General features: G+C 54.2%; 1 protein-coding gene across 8 annotated transcripts in view; it reads left to right on the top strand.

Moving 5' to 3' along the window:
• The window catches only part of B3GAT1 (beta-1,3-glucuronyltransferase 1), a 28421-nt gene continuing 15589 nt past the window's right edge, over window positions 1-12832 (top strand). For 4 of the 8 annotated variants that reach the window (XR_001145789.1, XM_012729679.1, XM_004689077.2 and 1 more), the window contains exon 1: window positions 1-35. The gene's annotated coding sequence lies outside the window, so the exon portion shown is untranslated. The remainder of the gene's footprint in view (window positions 36-12832) is intronic. The other 4 variants (XM_012729681.1, XM_012729678.1, XM_012729682.1 and 1 more) reach the window with 1 other exon arrangement.

Raw genomic sequence — 12832 nt, forward strand, 5'->3', positions numbered from 1 at the left:
ACCGCGCCAGGGACGATCCCGACTCGCTGCCGCAGGTCAGTGCCCCCGCGCCCCGCGTCCCGTGCCCCGCGCGCGCCACCACGCACAGAGCCCCTTTATGCGTCCCCATCAGTACCCACGCCATGTCCTCTCCGGGGTGTGTGTGTGCCTGTGTGTGTGTCTCTGTGTGTGTGCGCCGCGGGGCCGCTGGAAAGGGGGCCAGGAAACCCAGCCCGGCTGGGAGGTGCTGCCGCTAAGGGGCTTCGAAACAAAACCTGGGCGCTGCCTGCTCTCCTTGGGCGGGCTGTAGCCGGGAAACTGGTTCTCGGCAGCTTCTAACAACTGACCCAGACTCCTGCGCTTGCTCACCCCGGTCCACCTCTGCAGGTGGTTCCTGGTGACCCAGAGGTATCAGGGGCCAGCACCCTGTGCACCCCTATCCTCAGCAGTCATCCCCAGAGCTCTGAGGCTCCGGGCACTGGCAAGTGAACTCTCTTCAGGAGAACCAAGATCTGCAGCTCTGCTGGGAATACTAAAGTAGCAGAGGGCCCTTGGGACTTTCAGTGTGTCAAGGAGAAAGGGAGTACCACCAAGTTCACCAGGCGCCCTTGGGCACCTGGGCTCAGACCCCAGGTCCTGGTGCTTCCAAAGTCAGAGCACACAACTTCAGAAAAGGAAGGGAAGAGGTGTCGTTGGAAGAAGTATAGCATCCAGCAGTGCCAGAGACAGGAGGTGGCTGTGGCACCAAGCAGCTATGGGCAAGAGACACGCCCCTCCCAGGCATGAATGCACACTAGAAATAAGCAAACAAGGTCTCCATGCGCCTCCCCTCCCCCTCCGCGCTCCGGCGGGCCTCCTCTCAGCCTCCTCTCAGCCTCTCAGCCAGCCGCGTACACTACTTGAGTGGATTCGTGTAGAAGCTGTAACTGAGTGACTTTTAAAGCATGTGGCTCTGAAGGGGTCCTTTTCTGGCCCTTGCTAGCCCCATGTTCTGGGACAGGGCTACGGAGCTTTCCCTGCGTGGGTACCAGCCTGGATGGGATAACTTTGTGGACCCTGAGCTTGAGTTGTGTGGCTACACTGTTTGAAAGAACTGGGGAAGGGTGGCTAGAAAACGGCACAGTGAAGTTATTGTGGTGCTGGTGTAGGAATGACAGGTGCAAGCTTTGTAAGTTCTTGGGCTTGTGGTGAGCTTGTGGCCTTATAGGATGTAGGGTGTTCTGAGATCTGTCTTTTGTCTTCCTGCATCTAAGAGCCCCAGCTTGAAAAGCTTGAGGCATTTCCTCCCCAAACCTGCTTAGCTGGTGGCCTTCTGGACCAAACTTCAAGTCCCCCTTCCTTTTGATGGAGTGAAGACCCTTCCCTCTGAGACTCTCAAAGAGACCACTGACAATGCCCAGTCTATGCATGCCCAGCTCCCCCATGGATTCCAATCGCTTGCCGTTTTCACTGCCCCTTTTGGTGGGAGCCAGGAGCCTTGCCAGGGTTAATGGAACAGGGAGGATTTGTGCCCCATTCGGCACAGAAGACGGTGGCTTGCGGGCCCATGTCTGTACCTGATATGCAGATGCTTGGGAATCACTCCATGTTCAGACCTCTGGAAGCTCATGTGTGCTGGGGTGAGTCTGTGTACCCAGGTTTCTGGATGAACAGGTACTAAGGGCTGCACCTGTCCCACTGAGGTGGGACAGCTCCAGCCCCAGTGACAGGTTGGAAATGGCAGAGTCCAGGAACACCAGAGAAAGATACTAGAAGGGTGTGCCTAGCTGCCTGCCTCAAGCCTCTACATAGATCTGGGTTTCCCCACAGGGGTTGTGATTGAGGGCACCAAGTAACTATACTTGTGGCTGACAAGGCGGTGCAGGCGTCAGGCTTTAGGACAGGAGAGCATGTTGGCTCAGTTTGACTGCAAGAGAGGGACAAGCTGGCAAGGAGATGCCTGAGAGCCCCCTTCAGCTGCAAACTGGAGAAAGGCAGGGCCTCAAAAGAGAGAATCAAAGAGTATCTGAGGCAGGCAGACAAAGACCCAGAAGCATGTTCACAGAACAACAGAGGGAGGCCACAGAGCAGAAGTCCAGTGCCCACTGCTGCTATGGGGGTGAACCCAGGGCCTCTTCTTCCTAAGAGCCCCTGAGGCCATCCCCCAGGAGGGTCCTTTCTGCTCTGATGAATGGGGGTGGGAGAACACTCAAAGAGAAGCAGAAGGCCATCAAGCTGTGAGATCATGGGGGGTGGGGGGGAGGCGGGGAGGGGCAGGGATGGGAGGGCTTTAAGAAGATCCTGTCCTTGCCCACCCCTCTGGTCCTGGAATACCATAAGGTAGGGAAGGGTGTGCCCCTGGGAGACTAAGACCTGTGGAGAAGAAAAACACCCTTCATGCAGCCCTTCCCGGATCCGCATGCTTCCAGGCTCAGACTTTTAGGGACCCTGTAGAAGATCTTTGGACACACAGAGCACACTCTGTCAGCCAGGTCAGGGGTACCTGTCTCAACCCCCTCCATGGCCAGTGACCAGTAGAGTAGACTTAGGGAAAGCTGAGCCCTCTGAGCCCTGTTTTCTTAAAAGCCTAGAAACTGAGGACCCTCCTCTCACTAGGCTGTTTTAGGTGAAGTGCCAGGTGAATGTTAATTCCATTTACTTGCTTTCTACACCCTGCCCACGCTCTTTCGGGATCTGGGTGACTGTAGAATTTGGAGTAGCAGTTCTCTGGCCAATCCTGGAACCAGTCACCTTGGAATCCTGGGTCTCTGCCATCTCCCATACCACCCACCTCATCTTGGGGCTGCGCTCCTGATCGGGGCCGGGACCAGGCCCACCGGAGCCTGCCTCTGCTGCCAGGCCAATCTAGTGTCTCTTTGTATTGGTGCCGACAAGTTTCCATCTGATAAACCGTCAATGTAATCATTCCAAATTATCAGTCAGTAGTCGTGTTAAAAAAAATAATAGTAATTCAGTTTACAAGAATCCCAAATCCCGAACTTACCACCCATGCTGATGTCAAGATGGACAGAGCTCACTCAAATTTCTGTTTACTCCCAGAGACGTTGACTGTATACCTACTGTGTACCAGGCCCTGGGCCAGTGCTGAGGAACAAATAATCCCACCAGACCAGGATTTTCTATTTATCTTTGGAAGGGTTATATGGGTTGCTTTTTTTTTTTTTTTTTTTTTTTTTTTTTTTTTTGCAGCTACAGCAAATTTACTTTTCTAATGAGGTTTAGCTCCAGCCAATATTAAAATGAGTCTGTGCTTCCTGCACACACCAGCTGACAGCAGGGCAGGCAGCCTCCAGCCAAGTGCCTTGCAGGGATTAGGGCTTTACTGCCGATAAGCCACAAAGTGGAGAGTTTCAGTCTGAATCACCAAGAGTTGACTGGATTTGGGGATCAACCTTCTCCACAGGTCCATGGATCCCCACAGCTCAGTAGTAGAGCTTCTGGCTTCTTGTGTGTGGGAAATGTGAGCTGTTATAATTGTTCCAAGAAGGCAAAAGGGCTGGAGAGCAAGACTAGAGGCTGGACCTTGGCAACCAGCACTAAACCCATAGGGCCCATCCTGAGGCCAGGGGCCGCAGTTCCGCCAGTCCTCACTGACAGGGAGTGCTACTGGGTGCTGTTTTTTCTTCCTTAATCTCTCCTCATCTTGCATCTGTCTTATGAGGTACTTGAGGGACTGGACTCTGAGGCTGGAAGTCCCTTGAGGCTCAGGTCTCTGGGCTGTTCCTTTGACCATCATTCAGAAACCCTTTCAGCCCAGTTCTGGATGCTTCCCTCCTGCTAGGTGCAACCCCACAGCCATATTTCACCAGTCAATATCCACAAATGGCAGCACTGACTGAACAACCCTGATCCACAGCATTCCCAGCACCACAGCGACAGCGTTGCTCTAGACTTTCGTAGATGGTATAGCAAGGTGGCGAGAGCATGGAGTCTTGCACCCATCTGGCTAAACTCAAATCTGGCTCTGCCAGTAATGAGCCGTGTGGCCTTGGGACATTACTTAACCTCTCTGTGCCTCTGATATCTCATCTTTAAAATGGGGATAAGATGTTTACAAGAAGGGATTGAGTCATTTTAGAGTTAATCATGTTAACCTCTCAAAACTTGCAATTGTAAGTGCCTTGCTCAGCAACTTTTATTATTCATTTAACAATTCACGTAACAAACACTTATTGAACAGCTTACTTAGTACCAGGCATGCTGCCAAGTTGCCAGGGCAGCTGGCAATCAGCATTGTCCTTGCTTCCATCTCTGACCCTCCCTGAGACTCAGTTTCCTCACCTTTGGTGACCAGAAAATAATCCCTGCACCCCCCTAGCTTGGTAAGACAAAAAAAGGAAGAAGGACCACCTTGTAATAATAAACATTACCAGATACACAGGGTCTGGCATTTTTGGAAGTGGATGCAGCTGAAATTGTTTTACTGGAGGCACTCTCAGCAAACAAACTTTTCCTAAGCCTCTACGCATTCTAACAGCACCTAATCCTAACCACTAGGCCGCCAGGAAATGGCCTCCATATGCCCTTAATAAAAGGAGAATTGAGGACCCAGCTGCTACCACCACCACCTTGCTGATGAGCAGGGGTGTTGTGGGGCAGAGGCGCTCTGGCCTGCTCTAACCCTCTCTGGCGGCCTGCAGAGAAAGAAGCAAGAAAGCCACTTCCTTGACTCCAGAAGAGGGAAGAGGCCAGGGGTCTGCTTGGCCTCACAGAATTTAGAGACCAGTTGACCGGTCACAGCTGTGTCAGCAACTCAGTGAGAGGCTCTCATAGCACCTCTGAAATACAAGGAGCATGAACTGTGTGGACGTGTCCCCATCCTGATCTCTACGAAAGGCCCCAGGAGCAGAGGACAAGGGAAAGGAGGGACTTCCGGAGGAAATGGGCCTGGGAGCAGGAACTACCATCCTTCATATGCGCAAGTGATGGACCCAGCTGCCTCTCTCGCGTGCAAGGTCTCCTCTAAGATTAGAAGTCTGTGACTCTGGGAGCTTCCTTTGTTGATATAGATAAGGATGCCAATGTCTGGAGAGGTTCCACTCCTGCCTCAGGTCACACAGCTCCCACTATGTCTGCTCCTCCCTCTCAGACTGTCTGTCCTCTTGTCAGACAGGGGTGCTCATGCTCAGTGTCCCCACTTCAAGGGGTATGAGATGAAAACTGAGACCCCAGGGATTCTTTCCCTCGAGGCTGAGATTAGTCTTTCCCCTCCACCTCTAGCAACTGGACTACTAGCACCACTAAACTGTCTCTCACAGGACCCCAGGGAAGGTCAGTCCTTCAGACCATTAAAAACACACACAAAACTTTAATCAGAGAATCATTAGCCTGCTCTAGAATATCCTACTTCCATGTGCTCTCAGACCAAAGAAACCAGGTGGCCTGGGAGTCATCGGCTGAGCGAGATGCTGGGGCCCTTGATGGCTTGAGACCAGGACTCTGAAGCATCCCAGCTCTGCACAGCCAGACCGGACGCTTTGTGGATGTCTGTTAGCTGGTTGATTTGTCCTTGGGGCTGTCTCCTGAGCCTCAGGATATCTGGGAATCATCCTCAGATGTCACAACACTCTTGGAGGTGGGTACCCATGCCCAGAAGTATTGGCGTTTTGCCCTCTGGGAGGTGCAGATCATGGAATAATGCAGCTGGTGCCAGCGGGCACCCCAACAATTTAGGGTACCATCTTGGGTGGCCTCCTGGGGATTAACCTGACGCTGAGCTTCCTCCTTCCTCATCTCCTTCATCACAGAGCACAGAGCAGGAGGGACTGGAAGGTGTCTCCACTGCGGTGAACCCTCATGGGCCCCAGAACCCTCATTCCCAGGTGGCAGGCTGCTCACACCCCCAGTCTGCTTAGCTTGATGTATACCCTCCCGAGCATGTTCTTTTCTTCTTCTGTCAGAGAGTTGCAGAACTTAAGCTGAAGTATTACTCGCCTAACTCATCACTTGTCGATACAAAGTCCGTCTCCCACACATAAATCTCCCTTCCTCAGAATGGGCTTCCCAGTGGCGCTCAGTCTCCACGCCTCCCATGCCCAGGTCTGGAGATCCAGCAGGCTGCTGTGAGTGCATGAGTGTGTGTATTCCATGTATGTACACACCCCACCCTCCAGCTATGTCCTGTTCGCTCCTAGCGGCATATCTGGGGGAACTTCCCAGATTTGCCCTGTCTTATGGCCTCAAGGTGACAGTCGCAAGTGACAGCCACCAGGACGGTGCACCCCGTCCTACCTGGGGTCACACTGTGTGCCCACCCTGCCCTGTTTCTGGGAAACCTTCTGACCCAACTATGCCTAGTGCCTCAGCCCTCAGGAATATGTCATCATTGAGGCATCTAGCCAGACCTCTGGGTGACAGGTTCTCTTAAAAAACAACAGCATGGACTACATTCTGCCATCTTGAGAGTTCAGTGGTATCCAGTACATTCATGCCGTGCCCGTCTCAGGAACATGTTCATTCTGCAGATGTGAAAATCCCTATTCCTTAACCAGTGACTCCCCCCTCGCCCCCCAGCCCAGCCCCTGATGACCTTTCACCTTTCTGACTTGGAATTGGGACAAACTCAAGGCCTCTCACACCTGCTCTCAGTCAGTATTTGCTCCTGCACTAACGGCTCCTTCACTGGGTGTGACCTCCTCCAGGTCACCCAGGTGGTGCCCATGTGGGGCTTTCCTAGCAATAACGGCAGGTGCTATTGTCTGGAAGGCATGAGCTGTGTTCTCTTTACTCACCTGCCCCATGACAGGTACTTAGATGCCAGGCCATGAGACAAACATGCCCCCTCCCTGGCGCCTCTCACCACTTGCCCTTCTTTCTCAGGGGCTGGATCCACACAGGGGGCCAGGCAGACCCCTGTTCCCTTCACTGTCCATCCAAGTTCAGATGTTCAGCACCTGTGAGACAGACCCCAGGAGGAGCCTGGCCTGCTTCTTGAGGATCAGCCCACATCTCAGCTGGTGGAGGGACAGTGAGGGAAGGGAATGCCAGCAGAGAGGGGTCCCTACATCCTGCTCCAACCCCTCCCTATCCTGCCACCTTTGGGGGTCCTAGACTGAAAAATCTACCCTTCACTCCCAGAGCCCTCCTCCAGGCCAGGAGTCCTGGGCAAGCCCTCGCTCTCCAGTTTGTTCCTCGGGAATGCTCAGGCCGTCTCAGTGATGTGTGGCCACCCCTGCTAGCTATATAACAAATGACCTGTGAAGCATAGATCTTGTCGGCATAGGCTGCCTTCTGGGGGATGGAGATGTATGGGCCCTAGATTCATCACACTCACACCTGCCTGCAGGATGGGTGTGTGTGAGGCGGAGCACATGCTGCCCGCTCTAGGTTCACAGGCCTTCTCAGGTGGGGTTCCCCGAACCCCTAAGCACCTTTTTTTAATATTTTCATCCAGGCAATAAATAGGGTTAGCTGACCCTGAGAAACAGGGCGGAGGGGAGCTTCAGAAAGAAGTAGGAGGCTATGAGGACGAATTCTTTCAGGAGCAGGATGCCCAAAGGGTTGCAGGCAGGAGGGCTAGGGGCCAGGTCAGCCAGCCCGCTGGCCAGGTGCCCTGATGTCTGGAGGCAGGAGAAAGGAGCCGACACGGCTGACCTTCTGAACCCCAGTTCTTCCCTGACAACCTGTCTCGAGAGCCAGACTGTGGAGGGGGTGGCACAGGGAGGTGGCCCAAGACCCAGGCTGTCTGACCCTACCACAGGGCCTTTCAGGTCTGAACTCAGGTTCCAAATCCAAGTCTGTAAAAAAGGAACAGCGAAAGCAGTGTGAGCAGAGAGAGCTGGGGCCACAGTGGGCAGTGGTGAGTGGGAGACTGAGTGCCTCCAGGGAGCTAGTGAGGCCAGAGGCCAGGCCTGGCAAGGAAGCCACGCCAGCGCTCCAGGCTCCGGGGACAGGCCTCCCTGGAGATGCTGAAGAGGACTTCTCCAGGCACCCGCCACTGCGCCCACATCCCCGCGGGCCACGATGCTGCATGCCTGCCTTTCCAGAGTCCCACCTCGCTACAGCCTCTTCGCTAAGGGGAGGAAGCTGCTAGAAAAGCTGCCCAGAGGCCAGCTGGTGCTGGTCCAGGAGAAAGGGCCCAAGGGCCCAGGTGCCTCTTTCTCTTCCCCTTTTTTTCCAGGCAAAATTCTGCTGATGTTTAAATCAAGGTGGTGGTGATTCTTAACTGCTATAATTTATATAAGCTAACATTTGAATTATGCTATACGTTTTCTGTGAGTTCCCTCATTTAAGCTCAAAAATAGAATTATGGATAAAGAAAATGAGACCCAGAGAAATTGATGCAGTGTCTGCCTTGAGTCAGGCCCTGGCCCTGGGATGAGATCCAGGGGAGTCAGGAGCCGTGTGTGGGGGCAGAGGACAGATATGAAAACACAAGCGCCCAGCAAGGAATAAGGCTGCACATTTGCGGTGGGGACCCCAAGAGTGCACATCCCTGAGGAGGAACAGGGTGAGGAAGGCTTCACGGCTGAAGGTGAGGAGCTCGGGAGTCTCGCCCAGCCAGCTCACTCACCAGGAGCTGCTTGGACACCCGCACCCCGGGAGAGTGAGGAAGGGAGAGGCCTGGGCCACCCAGAGCAGTGGAGACAGACCCTGCAGAGATCTCAAACCCCAATCTCACCTCACCTGCCTCTTCGTCCTGGTGCAGACCCTGCCAACCACATGTTCTGCTCACTGGTCTGCAGGGGGTCCCCAGGTCAGCCACCACACCTGGGCCAGGCTATACGCCATCGACCCTCATTGCAACTGGCGCCAGCACCCAGACAGCACAGCCCTGAACCTGTCCCAGGATGCCTGGTCACTCCACTGTTCGAGCCTTCCTGCCTTAGGGTTGCGAGAGTTTATTGATCTAAAGAGCTGACTATTATGAGGACTCTGTGCCTCCTCTAGGTGAGGGGCAATGGGACCAGGGCTAGAGGCCACACCTGCCTGCCCCCACAGCTCAGAATGCTGGAGACTGCCATGTTCCTGGGCTCTGAGCTATTCTCTGACCTCCTCCTCAGCAGGGAATGTGCTGCCCCCCACTGCTCCCGCAGAAGGGCCGGCTCTCCAGTGACCAGCCCGACTGTCCGTGCTGCTGTTACACTCTCGTCACTTGTCTTGCCCACACCCGCTCAGCCCTGCTGCTCATCAGGTTCTGCTGTGTCCTCCACTCCTGCCTCTCTCTCTCCACTGAGCCAGGTCCTCGCACTGGCCTGACCTTGCGGGCACACCAGCCTGACAGGACACCAAGCACGGCAGCAAGCAGGCAGAAAAAGCTAGGCTGCTTGAAAGTGTGTCGCTTAATCATAGCCCGAGCTGGAGGTAGGACAACCGTGCCCTGGTGTGGCCTTGTCCTGTGTCATGTACCTCCCGATGGGGTCAAGGGAGGAGGGCACACAGAGGACCTTGCCGGCAGACAGTACAGTGGAGAACCCCTTTGCTTACAGACGTCAGGATTTGGGGCCAGGGGAGTGGGACAGAGAAGTGGCTTTGTTCACATTGGCTTACCTGCAAGCCTGTCATGCTGAGTGAAGACCGGACCTGGGGATGGGCAGAGAGGACCTGCCGTCCGCGCTGGCCATGCCTGTTGATGACCCACCGACTCATCTCAGCACATGCAGCTGCCCTAGTTTGCATAATTAAGTGTATGGTCACAACAGCTCCAGTGACCTGGTCAGGGGAGGTGACTTCAGCTTATAGGCCTGGCGGAGGACCCTGAGTTTCCACTGAACCCTGGTACAAGGATGGGAAAAGCCCCCAGCGGGGAACCAGCTGCCATTTGCCAGAAGAGGTGTGACAGCCTCTTGCTACCACTACCCAAGATGGTAAGGAGCAGAGCAGGCCTTGGGCAGGGGGGTGGCCAGACCACTGTAGGGGAACCCAGGATGCCTGGGACTCTCGACCCCTTTTCTTCTAAATCGTTAGGATTGCAGGAGTTTATTGATCGAAAGAGGTAACTAGTAAGAAGTATCTGGAAAGCACACAGCACAGTGGAGTATGATATCAGTCATTTCTGTCATTCACTTTCAGGGGAGGCTGCCCCACCCCCGCACCACAATAAAAGTAGACTGGCCTCCCCTGTCACCCCACCTCCAGCCTGGGACCAAGGCTACCCAGTGCTGGGGGCACATCCGGTCATCTTTGATAGGGACAGATATTCCCTGTGGTCAGGGTCGTAGCCAGCCTGCAGGAGGGCCTGCGTGCCTGTGGCGCACCTGCGCCCCTGTTCAGGTCCGACGCTGCCCATGGGCACACACATCTGTGCACGCGTGTGTGAGGAAGTGCCCCGTGAAATCACTCAGGAGGAGCGCCATGCTTTGCCGGGACAGCCTCGGGAGTGGTAGGAGGGAAGACTGCCGCAGCCATTGTCCTCAGTGAAATTACAAATTCTGCATCCCAGAGGATAGGGAGCAGGTGCTTTATCACCTGTTCTAGGCTGACAACAGCCCAAGTCAGGCAGCTTTAAAAGGACTCTGGGCAGGAGGGGAGAAGGCCCCACGCCCAGATTGCCCGTCAGATTTCTTTTTTTTTAAAGAATACTTATTTATTTATTGCATACAGAATTGGTTTATAGGCCAGAGGTGCAGGGGTGGTGAGAGGAAGGATTCACCAGAGACAGTGGGGAGCAGAACAGTTAGACTGACAAAGTACATTGCTAAGGGGAGCAGCGGATGAGACAGGAGAGGATTGCTGCGCCATGTGGGTCAGCTCCGGGACGCGGGATCAAACTTGCACTGAAGCGGTTGTGGCTAGCTTGCAGTGCTGCGCTTAAACCTGCTGCACCACCCCTCAGATTTCTACAGGGCAAGAACCTGTGACAGCCAGCAAGCCCAAGACACAGTCCCCACACCAGGCAGTGACAGGTCTGGCATGGGGGAGCAACAGGGATCAGAGACCAAGGTGAGGTAGCAAGGTCACTGCTGGAAGGAACTTAGGAGGGGCTAACGTGGGGCCTGGTCTGACCTATGCTTTAGGCATCTTGATCAAAATGAAACCCCTTTCTTCTGAAGCTTTCCCCGACCAGACATTCCCATTGGGCCACTCCAGGCAGGTCCACCTAATGCTGGCTCTCACCTGAGCTGCTGAGGAAGAAAAAGGCAGTGCCAAACTGCAAAAGTCATACTAGCATGGCTGAAGCAGGGCTGAGAAACAGAGTGGATGTCAGCAGATGTCAGCTGTAGGGTAGGACTACTTGCAAAGCACCTGCAATGCCAGGTGAGTAAGCAGCCATCAGGGAGACGCAGAAGACTTAAACTTCAGCGAGTCAGAAAGGTGGATTTGACAGTGGGTAGGCTCTGAATCACCATGGAGGCCAAGGTCAGATCCAGGCCAGTATGGAAAGGAGTGCAGCCCAAGACTTCCTGACAGAGAGGCTGGCTGGTGCAGGAGGAGCAGGGCCTGGGGGCAGCCCTGGGGCTTTCTTGTTGCCTACTGAGCTAATGGCAGACGGAAGGCTGGATAAGGAGCTGGATAAGGGGATAAACAGCAGTTGCATCAGTCATGTGGTGGTCAAGGGCCCAGGGGAATACGCTGGGAAATAAAAGAGGCAACACAGCTCTACTCTGGAGATGAGGAAACTGAGGCCAAGAGAAGACCAAGGCACCCACCAGTGGTTTCACACCTGACACCTTAGCCCTTGAGACAGGGAGGTGTCCCTTCTCACTACCCCTGCCGCTCGCTCTCCTGCCTCTCCTTTGGGGTGTGACAAGAGGCTTTTAAGGTCACCAATGTCTCTATTCTGCCTTCATCAGAATAGGATGAAACAAAGCCAAGCACACAGCCAGTGGTTCATCAGTAGGATGAAACAAGGCCAAGCACACCCACTCCAGGCCTGCAAGGTCAACAGTGACCACGGCTTCTATTTATTGGCACCAACCCTGTGCCAAATAGCTTATACTATTATCTTTTTCTAATCACTCTAACAACCCAAGTGGGAGAACCCATTACCTTTATAGATGGGAAAACCAAGGCTCAGGGCGGTTACCCTGTCCAAGTCACACAGCAGAGAAGGAGTGGTCTCTCAGGGCCTGCTGACTGTAGGCACCAGTTCTCTCTGTGACCACACTGTTCTTCCTCACACCACCGTTCAGAGAGGAAAGCAGAGATGGAAGGAGGATAACAGAAGACAGTGGCCAAGTTAGGCCCTGGCTTCTCTGGCAGGGGCTCAGGGAAGACCCCAAGGGGAACTGACCTTTTAGTTCCCCCATAACCCAACCTGACTCCTGCTTTCCATGCCTCTGTGACCCTCTTGACTTGGGTGTGATTGGCATCTGTGACACCTCCTGCCAACAGAACGTTGTGACGTCACTTCCACATTTTTGTTCCATGTGATCTCTCTCGTCACAGTCTTACTGTAGAGTCCCTCTTGCTGGCCACTGGAGTGGGGGTGATGGTGGAGAATCCCGTGTGGGAAGGAACCGAGAGTGTCCTCCAGGACTGAGGTGGCCCCAGCTGGCAGGAAGCATAGCCCTCTTGCCCGCCCACCACGAGGCAGTACATGCTGCCAGCATCTGAGCTGGGATGCAGGATTTTCCCTGGAGGAGTGTATAGTCCCGTCAGTTCCCTGCAGCCTGTGTGCCTCTCTGCAGAGGACTCTGCAAAGCAGAGCCTGGGCTCCTGAACCACAGGAACAGAAAATAATTGATGTGCATCTTTTTAAGTTGCTAAGTGTGTAATCATTAGTTAGCAATAGGAGATGCGTGCCCTGGTCTTGGGAGCAGCCGCAATTCTTTTGAAAGGCTGGTATGACTGTCAGGGTGGGCCTGGGACAGGGGGCGAAAGAACAATGATGGAGGGCAAAAGGAATGGACTGGCTATGCCTTCCAGGAACAAATCTTTTCCCCCTGGGGTCTGAGCTGAAATCCAGAACCAG

This window comes from Condylura cristata, unplaced genomic scaffold (genome assembly GCF_000260355.1).
Source record: "Condylura cristata isolate star-nosed mole 26May11 unplaced genomic scaffold, ConCri1.0 scaffold00025, whole genome shotgun sequence".
NCBI classification, from domain to species: Eukaryota; Metazoa; Chordata; class Mammalia; order Eulipotyphla; family Talpidae; genus Condylura; species Condylura cristata.